The 13,866-nt window shown below is 38.1% G+C and overlaps 1 protein-coding gene across 6 annotated transcripts in view; it reads right to left on the reverse strand.

Annotated features, from left to right (window-relative positions):
- NR3C1 (nuclear receptor subfamily 3 group C member 1) overlaps positions 1-13,866 on the reverse strand; it is a 96,686-nt gene that overhangs the window by 28,485 nt on the left and 54,335 nt on the right. The window lies entirely within an intron of this gene.

Below are 13,866 nucleotides of genomic sequence, written 5' to 3' on the forward strand. Positions count from 1 at the left end.
AAGTTCCTAAGAATTGTACAATGAATATATACCATTTACCTATCCTTACCAATTACTAACATTTTGCCACATTTGCATATATATATTTTTATAAACCAATGAAGCAGTGATCCTTTCAATTCTGGAGAAAAATTAACTTTAAAACACTTCATAATAGATGATACAGTGGTTTCCAGTGTTGTATCGTCCTAAGGAATTTTCAGCTTACATGCTACCTGGAGAATCAAAACTGCGCGGTGTAACCCAGGAGAACCTAACCGAAACTGTGTAACTCAAAAAGGGTCTCAGAAAGAGTTTCCAGAGACTGCCCTCTCCTTTTCCAGTTACGTGTTCCTTAAACATATGGATGGTAGCCATCTGTTGATTTTTGGAAAGACCACATATTAAAGTGTGTTGCTTACTTATGTATGTGTGTTTATGTTTATCATCAACATGCCATTACCTCTCACTGAAATTTTCTTTATTCTCTAGAAGAGATGGCATTTAGGAATAAACTCCGGCTGGGTGTTAGTTGTTCCTCTGTCATCCTTTAGAATTGCAGTCAATAATGGTACCAAATCTCAATCACAAACACGCTAAAACAAATTCAGGGAGCAGACTATCTTGAATTGTCTTGGCTGTGAACATGATTACAAATTATATTTATTGAGTAAAATCTTTTTTGTTTGTCTGTTTTAGGAATCAAGGTTAAAAGGTAATTGTAGAATGACTGTTTTGTAAATGTCACTAAGTAATTAGGGCAATAAACCCAAAAGCTTACCTTAAATTCTGTCCTCAAATGAAGCTTATTGCACGTTGCCAACCCTCTCATTGCCTAAGAGGCTTAGTTATTAACAGGACAGGGTCCCATCACCCCAATTCTGGAAATAGGCCCCAGGGTTTCACATTGTTCTCTGAACACTGTCAAGAATGCTTCCGTGTCCCAAGGCAGTGATGGCCTGCAGGACTCGGAAGAGTGGAATGAATGCATATTGAAAGCCTACAGTGGAAGAGAATAACCTGAAATGACTCTGCTGTAGGCCTGGCACTAGACACCCTTGATTAATGGGAACTTGTGACTAATGTAGAGGAGCTGCTCTGGGCCAGAGTTTTACAGAGAAGTAGGAAGCCTTGAAGTGAGAGAACAGAGCAATGTGTCAGGGAAGCAAAAACTTCCTTGGCTTCTTTTCCGAAGATGCTTCCATTTCTGCTCAGTCAATCTCTTGTCATCTGACATCTATTTTTAGGGCCCAACCAGTTGTTTGTATATTTAGTTTATGGAAAGTGAGTGTAATATTTAAAGACTTAAAAGGTTAATTTTGTAATATTTACTCAACCAATTATATATGATTATATGTAATACATTTTATGCATATACACATATGTATAAAAAATTTTAAAGCCAGTAATTTGTAGTACTTTATAGTTTTAAAGGACTTTCATGAATAGAATCTCATCTGTCTTTTCAACTACCCTATGAAAAGGATGTCATCACCTCTAAGTGAGGTCACAGTAGTAAGACGTTGATCCGGGAGCCTCTATGTGGTCACACTGGCATGTTTCAGATCCCAACTCTTACCTCTTAAAAGCTTGTGTGACCCTGGATGGGTATCTACTACTTTGAGCCTCAGTTTCCTTATGACTAGACGGGGAAAGACATCACGTGTGTGTGCTGTGAGACCAAGAGAACCTACAGAAAGTCTAGCACAGAGTTCCTGCATCTAACAGGCACTTGAAAAATGTCCATTCTTTTCTCTTTCAGGAAAAATGAAATAGCATTATGCAAGTATTATGTAAGTGGAAAGTAGCATAATTAAATCTAAAACCTGTGGAAGAATCCCCAAATTCTTATTTAGAGAGAATACGCAAAACATGCAAAGCCTAGCCTAAGTGTGAGTTACAGATGATCAAAGGGAAAGTCAAAACTCAGTGAATGTACGGACTGATAGACCCGTAGCTAAAAATCTGGAACCTGAGCCAGGCTTTTGGCATCCCTTCAGGCAGTCATTCTGGGCTACATCAGATAAGAACTGAGTACATGGAAGGCTGCCAGATGTACCACAAGCATCAGTGGAAATTAGTTTTTGTCACACTAATATGAAGACCAGGATGGCCGACACTTTTAAGGTGCTTTCATCCTAGGGCCTCTTCATTCGTTTCTGGTCCACACCATTGGGAGAAATGTCTGAATGCAAAATGGCATTCAGTTGCTACCGTGACCCTACAAAGTTGCTAAAAGAGCTAGGGTGCGATAAAATGGTTAGAACTCAAAGGAGAACCATACGGAATCAGCATCTTTTAATAAGGATACAGATCAGAATGGAAAAACAAGCACACCATAATAATAGTGCGTATCATTACACCACTCTTTGAAAGGCAAAGCTAAAATGTTCTGATCTTTACAACTGTGCCAGACATTCTGAAGACACTGAGAAGTTCTCTTATGAATTCACTATGTCCAGGGTGCTTTTCTTTTAAGGCACTTTGTTCCTATGACTCTTCATTTGTTTCAGGTGAATACTTGAGTGATGTTTACTATTGAAAATGGAAAGTGTGCCCAACACCCAGTTATTCCTGAGGCATTGAGTTTAGAGTTGAGAGAGAAAAAACATGAATGAAGCTGGTTTCTTCCCATTGAATTATCTTGCAAGAAAAGCAACTGATGAAAGGAAGATCATGGATGGATGATGAGTCACATACCTTGAGAAGCATTGTGAGGATAAAGAGGTCCTATTATAACCAGAAGTCATATGTGAAATGTTACTGAAATGAAAATGAACCTTGACACTGACCTAGGTAAGAGTGGCAGATTATTTTTCAGCTGTCTCTTGTGTCACAGTACTACTAGGAAGAGAATCAGCTATATATACAGACAAATCTGGGTTCAAATCCTAGCTCCAGTGCTCTAACAACTGTGCAGCAGTAGCTAGCTGACCTATCCCTTGGATCTATTTCCTTACTACCATTTTAGGCCATCGGCCAAAACAATCTTGAGAACAAACAAAGCTGGGGGGTATTACAATCTCAGATTTAAAACCACAGTAATCCAAAAAGTGTGGCATACAAAAATAGACACATAGATCAGTGGAATAGAATAGAGAGCCTAGAAATAAACCCATGCACATATGGTCGATTAATTTGTGACAGGAAGCAAGAATTTACAATGAAGACAGTCTCTTCAATAAATGGTGTTAGAGAAACTGAATCACTCTTACACCATATACAAAAGTAAACTCAAAATGGATTAAACACCTAAATTAAAACCTGAAACCATAAAACTAGAAGAAAAATAAAGGCAGTAAATTCTGTACGTCAGTCTTAGCAGTATTTTTCTGCATGTGTCACCCCAGGCAAGAGAAACGAAAGCATACAGTTGAGACGACATCACACTAAAAAGCTTCTGTACAGTGAAGGAAACCAGCAAAATGAAAAGCTGGCCTATGGAAGAACGGCAGACAACATGTTGAGGTGATTTTTCTAATAAGGTCAGAGAACTCACACAACCCAACACTGAACAAATAATCAGATTTAAAAAATGGGCAGAGGGTCTGCACCGACATTTGATTTTCAAAGACAATCCAGATGGCCAACAGGCACATGAAAAGATGCTCCACATCACTAGTCATCAGGGAAATGCAAATCGAAACCACAATGAGGTATCACTTCATACTTGAGAGAGTGGCCAGTATCAAAAAGACAAGAAGTAAGTGTTGGTGAGGATATGGGGAAAAGGGAGCCCTCATGTACCATTGCTGGGAATGTAAATTGGTGCAGCCACTATGGAAAACAGTATAGAGATTCCTTAAAAGTTAAAAATAGAACCACCATTTGATTTATTAATTCTGGGTAAAGAAAATGAAACACTAATCAAAAAATGTTTATTTACAGCATTATTTGTAACATTTACTGCAGCATTATTTAGAGTAGTCAAGATGGAAGCGACCTAAGTGTCCATTGACAGATGAATTAGATAAAAAAGATGTGGTGATATATACCCAATGGGTTATTATTCAGCCATAGGAAATGAAATCTTGCCAGTCATAGATAAATCTTTAAAAAGTACCATTTTAGGAGTTTTTGTGTGGATGATACAGTGTCAGTTATGTGACTGCTCCACACAGCTGATGCTCATCAGCTAATACCTTCCTCTACTGCTAGGATTAACTTTTTTCTCCCCCTTCAGCTCCTCTGTTTCTGGAGGTTCCCAGGGAATGAATAGTGCTGCCAAATATCCTTTGTGAGCCCTAGGAGGGTTTAATGATCCTCTGGAAACGTAAGTTCAGGTAAAAAGTAGATCATTCTTTTTTGATATTATGCCAAAATTCAACATTTTAGTTTTTAAAGATTAGTGTTGCAATGTGGAATCTGAAGCCGTATCAGTAAACTTTCTAAAACTGTTCCATTAAAATCCACTGGTCGATCTCACACTTTGAATGGGTTTTTTTTTACCCATTTTGTACTATCATGCATTAGTGATTTGGGAAATATTGGCCCCCTGAGCTATGCAGCTCTTCCAAGTTGACACAGTTCATTATATGAGAGTCACATTTGTCAAGCTCACAGTGGCAGATGTAAGTCTTCCAAAATTCTAAATTTTGAAAGCTCTAATTTTAGAAAGCTCTAATTTTTACTGACTCGCAACAGATCCTGTCGGTTGTCTTCCTTGAAGTGATAAGCTCGCTTTGCTTATTCTTGAGAAAACATCTTCCAAACACCCAAGGCTGAAAACCATAGTTTATCTATGGGTGGCTTGTTCTAACAACCTGAGCGGACTTCTCCGTGCTTCTCTTTGGGGACAGCCACCAAATGCTGCACAGCACAAGGGGTTTATGCATCTTCCCATTTTGTCATGCAGACAGATATTTAAAAAAACACACATATTCAAGGGTACAGATTTAAGAGAATAGTATTTTGCTTCGTCAAGTGTATCTTACGCAGACTAACTGGCTTGCTTGCTTTTTAACTGCGAGTGCATGGCAGTCAGTACAGTGACCACTACACCCTAAGCCACAATCGGTTTTACTCATCTTTGCTTTTGTATCATCAGTGCAAATGTCAATATGCTGAAAAAGGAAAATAAGACTGTATTATCATGAAAATAGTTCTGAGAAGGTCCTGAGGACTTCCACAGGTGCACAGATCACATTTTGAGAATTGCTGTTATAGAGACAGAAAGGCTAGAATTCATAACCTAACTGCAGTGGAGTAGGTTGGTGACTTTTTAATCTCTATATATCTCAACTGCCTTATTTCTAAATAAGAATGTAATGTATGTACCTGGAAAAATGATACAGTATTGCTTACTAAGTTGGAGGCTTTCCCCCAAAGAAAAAGGAACAGATGACAAACGATTACCAAAATGGCATGGTTGGTTGGCCTTCAGTTAAGTGAATTTAATCAATAAATTTTCAGTGAAATCCAAATTCATTTGGAAAAAAAAGCAAAAAGGATATTATTACATCAGAGAATAAGTATTAATTAGCATGGGGGAAAATTCTGGAAATAAAGTTGCTACATCTGGATTAATTTTTAACAACTATAAATGGAATAGGTATATTCCATTGGTCTGCCAGTTTTCATTCAACCACTATAAAGCAGTGTTCTTGACTGGGAACAGCTCTGCTTGCTGGGGGACATCTGGCAATGTCTGGGGACCTTTTTCATTGTCATAACTGAGGAAATGCTATTGGCAGGTAGTGAGAAGAGGCTACTCCCACAGTGCACACGACAGTGCCCCCAAAATGATTATCCAGCTTCCAATGCTTCATATTTAAGCAACATAAAGTAGCGAACAAGGACCAGAAACATACTTTAAAACCTTATAAACTGTTTTTAAAAATGGAGCACCTGCTCTACTGAGGCAGCCCTAAATATTCTGATTCAAGATAAGTGCAAAAAGAGATTCAAAACTGCTGAGCCAGGGACAATACAGGTTTAGTGGTTAGCATGAGTCAGTAATTCACTTTTATTTTTCCCTCTAGCAGTAGCCTTAAAAGGTGGTTTTTACACATCAAAGTCACCTGCACTTTTATCTTTGTTCATTAGGAAAAATGTAAATACTCAGCTGCACACACCAATTAGATTTTCTGACTGCCCATTTATCTCCGCATTAGCTAAAGCATTACTGATTTGGTTGATAATAAGCTATGGAATAGTTTTCAAATCGAATAGAAAAATACTCTGGGGGAAGGCTTTCACAATATTTCCGTTAAGTGGTTTTAGCAGAACGCATTTTATCTTATTTAGGAAGCCAAAGAAAGACTGGATATTCTCTCTGCTTTGCATTTGTTGAGATGTTTCTATTGGTTTTAACTTTAGGTGCATATTAAGACCCTGCCCCAAACTGCATCACGCGACAGGCCGGGGGGGTGTTCAGCAGCGGGTGAGTGGAGGAGGAGGAGGCGTCCTTTCAGACCTCCGAGCCACGGAGGGCCTGTCACTCAGTATCTCTGGCCTTCGTTGCGTCGCCTGTAAAATGAAGGTCTTGAATCAATAAACTGGGAGAAGCTGTCCACATTCCCCAAGACGGGGTGGGACTAAAGATGGAGGTAGGAGGCAGGGAAGAATACACTTAGGTCTATGTATTTACAGGTATGAAAGGAGAATATGGTCATTTTACCTATGCTTCCTTCTTGAAGTGGAATCTCACGTTTCACAGAAGAAATGATGTACTTCTTTCTCTTTGCAAGGATCAGTCCTCAGTCTGGTCATGGTGTTAGACAACTCAGCTCCTAACAGTAGGAAATCTTGTAGTGCCCCTTTCTCAGGCCGCATGTCCTCGAATCCTGTCTGTCCAGGCGTGCATTAGGGCACCTGAGTTCTAACGAGGAGTAATGACGTTGTAAAGATGTGTCCTCATTTCTTAAGAGCACACAAGGAGAAGTATGGTTTGGTACCTTCAGGGTTATGAATGTGGCATCTTCAAAGAAGGCAAGGATAAGTTAGAGACAGTGGTACACTTTTACCTTCTTCTAATAAATATCTCGCTATGTATCTAGGGTTGAAATTGATGGCTGTGAAGTACCTGGGATAAAGTCCTTTCATGACTTGTTTTTTTTCATCCACCACTGTATTTGTAGTTTTACTAAATTTTGTTCTTAGGAAGTGGGCTGATAGTATCATCTTCCCATTTTTTGGGTAAGTTGGTTCAGCTAAGGAGCTATTATGTAGGTATCTTTATAGAGTCAGGTCCTATAGCAGAATGCCGTTGCTCTTACGGTTACTTGTAATCACATTGTAAGTCTGAATTTTGGCTTGTACAAACTGAATCTTTTGTATTTTTACATTCAGTTATTTCGACTTTGGGAATCCTCTTTGGTTTCAGTCATATATTCTACTTCATAGATTAAGTAGGCTTCAACTCTGGTCTATTTTGGGTTTGTGGTTCAATTTAGAATTGTGCTAAACGGATGGTTTATATTTGACTTCATTTTACATTAGCTCGAGGTAAATGTTTGAATTCTGGAATTTTGAACATTACTGTGATTTGTAATATAATTGCTGTGAAATACTTGAATAACGATGACAAAGACAAAAACACCACTCATTTCCACCTCAACTATGATGGTAACATATTTGTAAATGTCTGATTCCATTCTTGGAGAGACCTGAATTCTTCTCGGTCTTAGTAACCCCTGCTTGAATGCAGAGGCCTCACCAGCTCCGCCTTCTCATAGCCTCCGATTTACTGCTCCACCCGGCACTCCGGCGCGTACCCTGTTCTTCCTGCTCTCTCTGCCCGCCCCCACCTTAACCCCCCGCTATTCAATCCTCACCACCTCCAGGGCATTTACTATCGATCAGCATAGAAAGATGTTAGACACTCGCTGACTATATTCTCCATGCTGTACTACTGTCCCTGTGACCAGCTTACGTTGTGACTGTGAATTATTGTGCCCCCTCCTCTCCCTCACCTTCACCACCCCCTCCCCCATGGTAACCACCAGTCCCTTCTGTCTGTGTCTGCTGTTGTTCTGTTTTCCTTTTATATTCCACAAATAAGTGTAATCATATGGTATTTGTCTTTCTCTACCTGGCTTATTTCACTTGGCATAATACCCTGTAAGTCCATCCATGTCACAAATGGCAGGGTTTTTTTATGGTTCAATAATATTCCATTGTGTATATGTACCACATCTTCTATATCCATTCATCTATTGGACACTTAGGTTGCTTCCATATCTTGACTACTGTCAATAATGCAGCAATAAACATAGGGGTGCATATTTTTTGAATCAGGGATTTTGCTTTCTTCAGGTAAATTCCTAGAAGTGGAATTCCTGGGTCATATGGTATTTCTGTTTTTAGTTTTTTTGAGGAACCTCCATACTGCCTTCCACAGTGGCTGCACCAGTTGACATTCCCACCAAGTTGTAGGTTCCCTGTTTTCCACATCCTCGGAGATGTGTTTACAGAAAAGTTGCTCATGTTTATATTCCAGAGATTTTTGCCTATGTTTTATTCTAAGAGTTATATGGTTTCATGACTTACATTCAGGTCTTTGATCCATTTTGAGTTTACTTTTGTGTATGGAGTTAGACAGCAATCCAGTTTCAATCTCTGACACGTAGCTGTATGGTTTTGCCAACACCAGTATTTGAAGAGGCTGTCATTTCCCCACTGTATATTCATGGCTCCTTTATCATATATTAGATGACCATATATGTGTGAGTTTATGTCTGGGCTCTCTGTTCTGTTCCATTGATCTATGGGTCTGGTCTTGTGCCAGTACCAAACTGTTTTGATTACTGTAGCTTTGTAGTAGAACTTGAAGTTCAGGGAGCATAATTCCCCCAGCTTTGTTCTTTTTTTCTCAGGTTAACTTTGGCTATTTGGGGTCTTTTGTGGTTCCATATGAATTTTAGAACTATTTGCTTTAGTTTGTTGAAGCATGCTGTCGGTATTTTGATAGGGATTGCATAGAATCTGTAAATTGCTTTGGGCTGGATGGCCATTTTGACAATATTGAGCATGGGATAGATTTCCATTTATTGATGTCTTCTTTAATTGCTCATTAATGTCTTGTAGTTTTCAGAGTATAGGTCTTTCACCTCCTTGGTTAGGTTTATTCCTCAGTATTTCATCCTTTTTTATGCAACTGCAAATGGAGTTGTTTTCCTGATTTCTCTTTAATGAGTGATGCTAGCTTGTTTAGGCCTCTATCACCAATATCTTGCACAGTATCCAGTACATATTATTTTATTTAGTTTATATATGATAAAACTTGATCTGCTCCACAAAAATGTTTGAGGCAGCCAACATGGTAGATATTTGAGATTGAACCCAGAATATAGGTATCACTATAAAGAGCTACCATGCAAGGTGTTTTTTAATATACATTATCCCCTTTAATCCTCTCCACACTGTGGGGTGCTATTTTCAGTGTTTTACAGATGAGGAAACTGAGATTTAAAGAGGATGACTTGTATAAGGTGGCACAGTAACTGGCAAAATCAGGATTCAAACTCAAGTCGTTCTGACACCAAAATCTGTGTTCTTGATATTCCACCCCCTGCGCTCTATTTAATCAAGTGGCAAAACTGAGAGGTTGAGGCAGATTCTAGGTCTCCAGACTGAGGAACAATGCCTTCTATTCTATCGGCTAGGGTTTGGTGTCTCAGCGATATATAGCAAAAGATAGCAAATGCCTTGTGCCTGCTCCCAATCATAATCTGCAAATAAAGATGTTCATCCAAATAAGGGTTGCCAGAGCTGGTCAAATAGGTAAAAACAGTTTACTTAAAATTGTGCAATAGCCAATATTCAAATTATCCCCAGACTAACGTGTATCTCATTACTGTACAATTAGCACAATTCTTAAGTCCCTACAAAGATGTTTGTAAAATCAAACAAATGCAGAAGAGCTGTTTCTATATCCTTATTTATATTAGTATGAAGGAAGGACCGGAATCCTCTGAAGCAACCTCAATTTGATCTAAGGCCACACATTTCTTCCCTTCCCTCAATCAAAAGCCAAAGCTTGAGTCTTCAGTTCTTAGGTTCTCACAGTAGTGTGAAAACTCCCCGGCTTCCTGGGCCGGTCGGCCAGGGGAGTGGAGTGTGCTGCTGTACTCATCCCCTCAGGTTTTGATGATGTCTCACTTTATATCCTAGTTCCTAAATGCCCACTGAAACAATTTAAAGGAATACCTTTATTAAATTTAATAAATAGAGAAAATATTGATAAACTTGTCCCTAGAAGAAGAAGAAAGACAGAAAGAAGAAAGCAGTCTTTAGAATGACGTAAAAGTTACTTACTGAACGTCTGCAGTGCAGGCAGATGAAAAACAAGACCAGCAGGGTTCTTAGTGAAACGAGCCCCTTCTAGAACAGTTGGTAGTAATCATACTGGAGACCAACTGGTTAAAAGACATATTATCTCAAACAATCCTTACTAGTTCGTTTTACGGATGAGAATACAGAAATGAATCCATCTGTTTGCCCAGTCGCATTAGCGCAGCCTGAATTTGAATGCAGCGCTGCCCGATTAGAGATCCACATTTCTTACCCTCATGACTGGGTGCCAGGACCCTGCATGGCACCCATGCCCCTCCACAGAGTTCTTAGAAGATTGTAAGTCATCAAGTAGATAGTCTTGAGGTAAAGTTAAACATCAAAAATCATTTGTTTTTCCCTCTTCTATCTTTGGTGTCACAATTAAGTAAAAGTTAGAAATAAAAGGAAAGTATTTGGGTGGCTTCCATCTTTTCTTTTGATTTTTGTTGACAATTTAGAATGTGAATATGCTAATTTTAAGGTTTAAGATAATGTCACATTAGCCATTAAATACTAAATTAACATGGAGACCATGCATCAAAAATAGGAAAATAGAAATAGGAGTGTTTTATAGATGTGTAACACCATTTTTGCCCTTAAAGGAGATCTGAAGCAATTAAGTTTGACTAATAACACAGTACACCTCAGAATTTTTTGAGATACATTTAATTTTTCTGAAATACTCTTCTCCACTAAGGTATCCAGGTGGCGATATATAGGATGTGATTTGGAGAATGTTTAACACTTAATTTAAGTAAAATGAATTTAAATAGAAACTTAACTAGCCATACTACCACTTTTACAAATGGAAGATTTATGTCTATTGACTAGAAAAAATTATGAGTGTAAATGAACATGTCAGCTGTTGTTGAAAAGACAGATAAAGGGGACTTTAAGGGCACTAAAGGGCATAATTACACATTAAACTCAATTATATAATCATAGGCACCACTTACTTAGCACTTCTTATGTGCTAAGCACTTGATATACAGAGGCTGTAATCCTCATCACTGCCTTGAAAGTAGACATCACCGATCCTCTTTTATAGATGCAGAAATTCAGCCTCAGAACTGTTAGTGAAATAGTCCCAGGACCCTATATGATACCACTGAGAGGCAAAGTCCAAATCTGAATTTAAGATTCAAAGGCTTTAAAAATTTTTAGCAGATACCAATGATAAGCTTTTGGCTGTCTAACTGTATAGTAGCTTAAATTAGAAAATACTGTAATGAGAATAACTACAGAATGTTTGAACTCCTATTTTACAGAAACTAAGATCAAACGATGCCCCAAATAACAGTTATCATAGATCTAAAATTAGTACTGTTCATCAATACCCATTTATTATTTATTTACCCTGCATTTTCCAGATACAGCTAAAAAGGCTGACTACATTTCAAAGAATACATGTGAATTGTTCTAAACTTCATACTTTCCTTATTTTGATAAGAGCTCTTGGCAAATTATATAATTAATTATTAGTCAAAATATACTGAAAAAAGAATGTGGCATTGTATTTGATGTGTATGCACTCTTGACTTAAATATATTTGTCCACATACATATTTTTTCAATAAAATTTCCTAAATAATAGTGATAAGCTACAAGCTATCATGTAGCTTAATTTTTGCTAAATTTTGCAAGCTTTGGATTTTCATAGTCCACATAAGTAGATTACTGCAATTCATTTTAGAATATTCATTAGAAAAGTAACTTCTGTTTCTTCTAAACTGGTATCTGCTCTCATTTTAGAAACCATATGGGGATGGAAAAAAACTTCGAAAGCAAGTGATGATGTGATTTTAGTTTTAAAGTTTTGGGGATATTCCGAACATAAAAATTTCAAGGGCACAGGCAGCACTTTTTTGAGAACTGATTCAAGGTAACTATTGTTGCAGTGGGAAACCTGCAATCTGGAAGCTTTGAAATATTGATAAGTAATTAAGATCAAATAATCCTATTTCTAAAATAACTTGCAGCAGGTTTAAAAATAAAACTAGTACTGTATTCTCTCAAACATTTGTTTTAAAAGCCCTGTCAAAAGTTTGTATGTTCACAAAAGTATTGTTATTTAAAATTGAATCTTTTCCTTAAGAAAATTAGAACATGAATAGTCAGGCATTAGAAAGCGCTTTAAAATTGAGTTCTTATGTAAGCAATGAGTCTGTATGTAGGGAACAGAACCGGCTGAGTCCCTGTGTAGATCTGACATTCCTGTCAGATGATTGCTTCAAAGTCTAAGAGAAATGGAACTTCTGAAAATAAAGTCCTCAACATAAACAATGTAAGTATTTTTTAGACTTAACTACTTTCAACAAAATCAACACTTCAAAAAAACTTCACAATTCAACAGCTAAAGCAAAACAGCATAAAGAAATGCAGGGTTTTGGTGGAGGTGGGGAGGGGAGAAAAGGAATCAGTTAAACAATGACTTTGACAAAAAGGACAATTCGTAGCATAAATAATGGGACAACTCCGGACCGAAGACCTCAGTGTCGATGACCGATTCTCCCACTCCTGCTGAAAGCTGGCAAGTGTTTAGAAGAGCTAGACACTGGGTCACCATGCGGACCGCTAACTGTCAGGCGGACAATCACGCAACAGCTGAGCCATACCACGCTTATTTTAAGACAGTTGGCACACTCTTGAGTGTTCATTTTTAGGTTTTTACTTGCCCATCTCTTTCTCTAAAAGCCAGAGTGGATCACAACACGTGGGCCTGAACAACGAGGGGTATCAAGAGTAAGAGGAAGACGGAATCCCACGAGATTGTTATGATTTCTGAAATGTGGCATAAACCCTAAACCTGAAAAGATGAGAAATGGCGGCTAAGGGAAGCTCACCCAGGAGATGACATGAAGGGTTCACACTTTAGGTGCCACTGCAGTGGGTACTTGAAATGTCTGACTGCACGTGAGCCCGAGGGTCTTAGTAGGACTGTAAAGCAATCTGCTTCTCTCCCTGCTGGCATCGGGAAATAAAGATCGTGGACGGTGGACGGTCAACACGCGGAGGCAGCTCTAGGTGCGGGCCGGCCCTGTTCCTCATTCATGTGGGAACAGAAAACTGTATAATGCAGTAGAACTACTGAAAACTGGATACGTGTCCAGGCCCACACTAACTTTATCTAGTTTATATCTGATCCGTAATCTACTCAAGATTATTATTGCTTTACGTTCATTCAGAATTATATAACTACACGTAATAAAAAAGTAATTCGGCAAATAAGGCTAAACTGGAAAATACTTTTTAAGCTGCAAAAATGATAGAAAAATTTTAAGGCATGAGGAAGTTTAAATTAAGCTTTTTTAATTTAATAAAAATATTAAGCCATTTTATATAAAGTCGGAAGACCAGTGAACACTTCTATAGCCTTAATCTTTAAAAAACTTTGTATGTTTATTTTGGGGATAACACTATAGATGACTGATATGTGGCAGTGTTCAAACGTGTTCATGACTTAACATCTGAGCAAACCTATGTCAACAGATAATCTTTTATTACATGATTTTTCTGATGGTTGCAAAGTATTTGGCTGTAACTTGGCACTCATTCTTGGTCATTCTTTGTTTTTGTTTTTTCAGTTATAAATACGACTGCATAAACCTCTGCA

Source organism: Manis javanica, chromosome 14 (assembly GCF_040802235.1).
Source record: "Manis javanica isolate MJ-LG chromosome 14, MJ_LKY, whole genome shotgun sequence".
Taxonomy (NCBI): Eukaryota; Metazoa; Chordata; class Mammalia; order Pholidota; family Manidae; genus Manis; species Manis javanica.